Genomic DNA, 7,649 nt, shown 5'->3' on the forward strand with positions numbered 1-7,649 from the left:
CATATTAACATTAGCTAATCAGTTATATAAACGTGCTTACAATTTCTAGGAAAATTTGGGCAGCATTCCCTTTGTTTATACAACTTTTCCCATATAGTATATCAACTCCCAAACATCTATAATCACATTCATCATATTACAAGCAACAATCATCATTCACCCACCTTATCCATATTTCACAATTTCACTTAGATGTCTCCATAATCATAGTCATAGTTCACTATTATGTTCTCTCACATTGAATTCTTAACCCATGTTCTACATGTCATTTATAACATGCTTATAACTACAACACCTCAATAGTCATGATTCATTCCATCTACAACTCAAGAACTCCATTGCTTTCATCTTTGTGACCCATTTCCTATACCCCTTCTACAATCCATGTGTTCAACTTCTCATTTCCTTAATCAACATGGAAAGATCATGAAACATACCTTAGATAGTGTAGGAATAAGCCTTGAGTAGGAATACTCTTCTTGCACCAAAACCCTAATTCACCTCCATAGGAATTCCTTGACTTGGATGGACTTTAATGTGTTTCTTCCACTTGATTCTTGTTGGTTTGATGAAATTGATCACCAATATTTCTTGAGTTCTTGTGGATGAAGAGTGTGGAATTCTCTAGAAGTCTTGAGAGAGAGATAGAAAAGTGTGGGAATGAAATAAATGAAGTGGGAACACATTTATATAACCAGAACTTGTTCAGCTCGTTGGGACTTCCACGGACACTTTCACGGTCCGTGGAACCTTTCACGGTTCGTGGAACTGGTCGTGGTTCACCACTGGCTAGTCATCAACTCTGCTGGGTATTCCACGGACCAATACACGGTCCGTGGAAAGTTTCACGGCCCGTGGTTGTGGTCGTGGAACTCACAGTTCCTTCCGAAGTTGTTCTCGTCGTCTCGTTTGATCTCCAATCCTTATACAACCTTCTTAACACTTTTTTAATACTTTATTAATGATCTAAACATCCCTATAACTCGTCCCAACCTTACCAAACAATTCTCAACGCAATTAATTTATGAAACCCTTCCTAAATCTCACTTATACTTCACGTATCCTTATCAATCTCCCGATATGAAGGATGGTAACACCGGCATTCTTCCCTCAAATGGTAAGTCGGTAAATCCACAAACTTCCTCTAAGGTAGGGGTTATCTCAAAATCCAAAAAATTGAAGGTTACACTGGCGGGAACCCAAAATTCTATCAGCAGCTTGGTGAGAGTTTTGTTAGCTTGTATGCCCATTAGTGACATTAACGACCCTAGATGTTGTCGAATTTCCTGTCCGTGAGCCAGTTTTATGTTCCTCCACCAAGTTTGCAAGTCGTGAGGAGATGAGACTATCATTTGGATATTTGGTAGGTTTTGGTTAATTTCCATCTAAAAGAGAAGGGTAAAGGTTATGATAAGTATTGTTTGTAAAAAAAAAAAAATCATCTTGTGTCTCTTAAGGATCATTTCATCAATTCACATAAAGGGTTGTGTCATTCAGGTTTCAAACCTTTGACAAAATGGTGGATTCCTAATTTGCAGCGACAATACCTTGGATTGTCCTGCCTAAGGTGTATGCAGCATGACTTATTTTTCTAGAATAAGATTTTTTCCTAAGATTTTCGGAGTGAGACTGAATGTTTGCGAGAAGGTAAGTAGTAAACTACCGTACCGACTCTGAAACTAGAGAATCCAAAGAAGGGGTGGAGGTGTGTCAGACAACACCTCGTGTGAACCACAGTGTGTGTAAGTGTATGGCCAAAGACTCGATAGAAAGTGCAATGACATTATAAGGAAAGCAGTAACAAATAGTGTTTTCTCAAACAAATAAGGAGCACAAGTTTGGCTTTGGCTTGCATCCTTTCAAATATAGCAATGTAGCAACTCATAAATAACAGGTGATAAAATAAATAAACAAACATCCCTCGAATATCTACTTCTTAAACTAAGTCTACTAAAGTCAAAACCTAAGGTATGATCCCCAGCGGAGTCGCCATTCTGTCATGCCCTATTTTTAACGGGTTAAAACTAATTCACAACTTATGACTATGTTTCCTTTGGTTTTGTAAATTTTCAGAGTCGCCACCTAATTTTAGAAAATATTAGGAAACCATTTATAAAAAGTAAACTCCATATTTTAGTCTTTGAAACCAGTGAGATTCTAGGTAAGGGTTTTATTTACCCCGAGGGGAAGGTATTAAGCATCCCTCAGAGCCTATCCGAGGACAGTCTTTAAACTTAGTCTAATTAACACTAGAGGGGGATTATTTAATTATTTATTATCACCTATTTAAAGAATTGCGGAAAAAGAAAACTACTCTCTCAAAACTATTTGTATAAAAAAGGGGTTTTTAATGTAATTGTAATTATGTGAGTAAATGCATATATATAAAGGAAGTAGTTAATGCTAGTGTGTGCATGAGAAAAATATGTATGACATTTGTTTTATCCAAGAGTGGTATGTATAATAGAGGATAACAGGATATATATATATATATATATATATATATATATATATATATATATATATATATATATATATATATATATATATATATATAAGGAAAATAACGTATATATGTGATATGTATATCATGGGTAACAAAAAATAAAAATCAGTTATTGATGCCATGATAGTACTATATGTGTACATATAATGAAAATACGACTAAGGGAATTAATAAAAAATAAGATAGTACAGGTATGGTATGAGCATATGAAAATAGTATGTTGGTATACCCATAATAAAGGAAAGTAATTAAGACAAGATGTAAAATTATATGTATTAGGAATATATATTGTTTTCAAAAGAGTATGTATGTATGTTTTAGAAGATGAGGTATAATATGATTGTTGTATATAATGTATACTGAAGATAAGTATTTATAATATAACGTACATACATATGCATGTGATGAGAAAATGATTAAAGGTATTTAAAGTAAGAATAGTATACATACATGTAAAATAGGATCTTTGTATATAAAGTAGAGTATATACCTTGTATTTCTTGAAAATACTTGGACCACTATACTTAGGTCCTAATATGGTTTCCTTATACTAAACTTGCGGAATTTGAGCCTGTTAGCTTATCAAAAATAGATGACTTCAAAAAATTGTAAGACCATTTGGGCCTTGTTATCAACATCTTTTGTGTTTCCTGCAAACTCATTTTTTAGAAAAACCTGGCAATTGTTTACTCCTATAGCAAATCAGTCAAAAAAGCCCTGGCAATTGTTTAGAATATTTCTTTCTTGAGGCTTGGTATAACTGAATGAAGTGTTTTTTTATCCTTCTATGAAAACTGGCAACACTATTTTTGCCTGAAGCTAAAGTTAATGAAACTTTGTCTTCATTGCTACTGTCCTGCTTCTAGCATCTCACGTTGTTTATGCTTACTGTTGAAAATCCAGTTTGAACAGATGGTTCTTTCCGAACTGGCACTATCTTCATTTATTTAGTAGATCATACGCTAGCTGTGGTTTTATGTGGTGCAGTAAGGCACCTGAACCCAATGGATTAAGTAAAGTCTAATAGCGGGAAGAGATTAAGCAAACTATTCCTCTTAACCATTCTTGAGAGTTCACGCCCAAAACAAGAAATAGATACTGCAAATACAAAACTCACAAAAATGTTAGTAAAATATGTAAACGACACATCAATACAAAGACATAAAATTTGAATAAAGGAAAGAGGGCGTCGACACTTAAGACACGAGAGAAATTGGGGATGGCTAGACACGAGCAGAACTGCCGCTACTGTTTACTCCGATTCTGGGCAGAGGTTGGAGTTATGGCACGACTCCAAATGCACTCCCATGCGTTCATGTAAAGTAGAAGGAACAAAAGGAAGAATAAGTATGCAATAGTAAAATATAAAGATACTAATATTCATGGCTAGAGATGAAGTCATGTTAAACGAAGGTAATTATCAAGACAATACAAGTATTAATTCTAAAAGCAGTAACATTCCACTCCTAACATCACATTGCAATACTTTGAAATGTGCTTCTGATATAATGTGTTCATGACCAACAACAAAACAACTCGAGGACCAAACAGATTATTTCCGTTAAAAATTATTACAGGTCCCAATTGATTCAACAGTTAGATTATTGCTAAAGAGATGTAATTAAGATCAGCCACATGCCAATATATTCTATAACTATGCATAGCACTAATAATTAAACTGGAGCAGCCGAAGCGAGACTTCTACAGCGTGAACAGAGAGTACTCTTCCATTTAAAAAAAAATACATTTCTATTTTTTATTTAATTAATACTCTTGAAGAATGAAAACAGTAGGCTAATTTTAACAAATAGGAATGAAATAATTAATCGTTGAATGCAATGTGTCATGATAAATAAATTAAACTAACAAAGCCTAACTACTCCCAGAAACTTGATTAATCTATAGAGAGATTTCCAATGGTAGAAGTACTCCAATACGCCCTTTAAAGAGGTGTTCAACACATAAGCGTATACAACAAACAAGATAAACAACATCCCTTCGACTAGTTAGCACGAAAAGAGACAGAAGACACAGAACCCTAACATTGTATCCAAAATATGACATAAGACAGCTTTCAATCCAATTTATACATTCTGCAACCATGTTTTCTAAAAGAAGATGCGAACCTGACAAGTATTCTCTAATCCATTCCAACAAGCAGTGATACGAAAATAAAGAAGTTGAAGAAGTTCAGACTCTTCATTCAATATCAACAAACATAGCATGCTAGACCAGTCTCATTTTAGTAATAGAAAGTTGAACTCTTGGGGTCCTTTAGATGTTATCCCAAATCACCTATTTTTAAGATTTTTAGTAAAGAAAAGCATACAACAAACTAGTGCCAATAACCTAGCGTGACTAATCAATTCTTGACGTAACTTAATGGTTTTAAGCATCTGCCCAGGGGTTCATACATATGTATTAGACAAGCATAATTCAGTTTTAGGAAGAAGCCATCATTTACATAGAGACTTTAACCATGGTAGTAATCGTAGGAAGAAGCCATCATTTACATAGAGACTTTTTTTTTTATGAAGGCAGCAGCTCACGCAGCAGTTATTTCCCTAAATGATACACGTGCCCACCCTTTCAAAGTACATCAGTTCACAAGCTCAAATGGCAACCAAGCCGCGGCCATATAACAGCAGGCCTAGAGATTTAAAGATGGCAGCAATTCGGCCATATTAACACAGCTGTGCGTGGCCCAAAAATGCAGCTGTTCATGGCTCAAAACACAGCAGCAGAATGGTAGAAAATGCAGCAATGTTTAGGCCCAAAATTCAGCAGCGAAGTGCCAAAACGCAGCTGTAAAATGGCCTAAAACGCAGCAGTAAAATGGTAGAAAATGCAGCAATGTTTAGGCCCAAAATTCAGTAGCGAATTGCCAAAAACGCAGTTGTAAAATGGCCTAAAATGCAGCAGCAAATGGCATGAAATGCAGCAGCAACTGACTCAAACTTTCCCAAGATTCAGCAGCAACTTTAGCTTAGAACTTATAGCAATAAATCTGCGTTATGTGCAGTGGTTTTCTCCCTAAATGTTCATAGTTGAGTAAAATAGGTTCTGGCACGTCTCAAAACAAAAAAAATAAAAAAAAATAAACTAGAATAGCGTAAAGGTTAATCACGTATTCGATAAGTTAACGAATCAGTCGTATTCCTCTAAATGTCCTTAGTTTGTATTAGCATTTTTACATGCTGCTTTTCGAATTGGAAGTTTAAACGCACAGATTTTGATAAGCACACCAAACAGAAAATTTAGTTGCGATGCAATTATTCACATAATCGATAGGTTACGTAGTTATTACCCTTAAGTGTTATTAGTTTACGTAACCATTTCATCCACTATCTTTAAAACAAGAACAAACTCAAAATGCGTAGAACACAAAATGAACTAGCACAGATAACCAAACGATTACATTTTTTTTTTTATAACTGAGAATGAAATGAGAGGTGAGAGTGTTTACATGTTTAACCTAAACTATTCAAAGTTCACACCAGGACCTCATTTTTCCTTCTAACATAACGAAATATTAACTAAAGATAAGTTTTGCACAACTACTTTACTATCCTGCCAATTTTTAGGAATAAAAACGCTAGTAACTTAGTCATGAACACACACTGAGCAGTTTTGGAATTTCAGGCAAGGAGCCAGTTCAATTTGTACAACAAAACTCAAAGAAAAGATATAGTACTATGTTATCCCATACATTTTCAAGGAAGACAAACAGCCCCAAAAATGATCATAAATTCAAGTTTTATCTCTCTGGATTTCTTATGTGCCAGCTCTTTTATCGCCTTTCCGAAATACAGAGTTAAAATGAATACTAGCAACAAAAAGTTAAATGACAAACGACATGGTGCGGCATACATCCATTAAATGGAATCGATAGCCCTTCTAAGTGTCCTTATTTCATTTTTAACTTCTACATACTGATTTCATCGAACAAGAACAACAAAAATTAGGTTCGACACACCTCAAACAGAAAATTAGACAAGCAAACTGCGGATACAAAGATACATTTTTATTTTTTTTACAACAGAAAACCAAATGAGAGGCAAAAACGCTCAAACAATTACATTTTTTATCTAACAACTGAAATGAAAGGGAAAGTGAATGTGATTACTGACCTTCTTCGGGACAGCGAACTGAGGCTATTTGTCGTTGTCGAGTCTCTGAATCCACTCGAAAAGCTTGTTGTTTCAGCAGAGAACTTGAAAAGAGATTTTGACAGCCAAAAAGAAACTTAAAGTTAAATGAAGATTTTTTCTGAGTATGAAAGCTTTGAAAGAGATATTCTCTCAATGAAAGCCTTGTTCAAAGGGGAATTTTCAGCCTCTGAACTTGTCCTTTCTAGCTCACTAAGGACTTAGTATTTATAGGTAACAACTGAGGGCTTCAATCAGCTTCACAAAGAGGCCTGAATTCGAAATTCAAAATAAGGAAATGGGGGAAATTTTGGGGAGATATTTTCAACAGATGAGATGATGAAAATAGGGATGGGACTCACCATGAAATCGCACATGGAGCCTGCAAGCTTCAGAGATGGAGTGTGAGAAAGGAGAAGAGGGGCGTAGGTAGCGGATTTTGTGGGATATGGGCGTGGTGGTGCTGAGGTGACGGACATGACAAGGGTGGCGGCGATGGGTGGTGACGTTAGGGCTGTTGATTAAAGGAGAAAGGGGCTGTTTGGTTAAGGGGAGAAGAGAGTTGGCCCAATATTTTAGGTAGATAGAATTATTTTCTCATCCCTTCTTACTTCAATCAATTAATTAAAATATGCTCCTTGGTCCTAATTAATTCCCACAAAATGTATACCTATATAAATTGCAATACGAGTATTTAATATGTGTATTTAGTTTTAAAATAGAGTAAAAGATGCTTAATATAGTAAGAAATAGCATTAAAGGAGAAATGTCAACGCTGATATCGATATAGGGATGTCAACACTTTTTTTTTTTTTGAATGATTTAATTGTAAAGAATGTTGTTTAGTAATTTTAATTGTAAAAATATGATATTTTGGTAATTTTTAGGAAACAATAAAAAAATTCCTTAACTTAAGAGAAACATATCTCGAAAAAATAGTGTAATAATTAGTGAAAATATTCCAAACTCATTCTGGCGAATTTTCAGGACTGAGA

The 7,649-nt window shown here is 34.8% G+C and overlaps 1 long non-coding RNA gene across 1 annotated transcript; it reads right to left on the reverse strand.

Annotated features, from left to right (window-relative positions):
• Positions 1 to 3,230: 3,230 nt before the first annotated feature.
• On the reverse strand, positions 3,231 to 7,247 carry LOC132642660 (uncharacterized). Its single transcript, XR_009583292.1, has 2 exons — positions 7,017 to 7,247; positions 3,231 to 6,926 (listed from the first exon to the last, which is right to left on the reverse strand). It is a non-coding gene; the product is annotated as an uncharacterized LOC132642660 (long non-coding RNA).
• Between the last annotated feature and the right edge of the window lie 402 nt (positions 7,248 to 7,649).

The sequence above is a fragment of the Lycium barbarum genome, chromosome 1, assembly GCF_019175385.1.
Source record: "Lycium barbarum isolate Lr01 chromosome 1, ASM1917538v2, whole genome shotgun sequence".
NCBI classification, from domain to species: Eukaryota; Viridiplantae; Streptophyta; class Magnoliopsida; order Solanales; family Solanaceae; genus Lycium; species Lycium barbarum.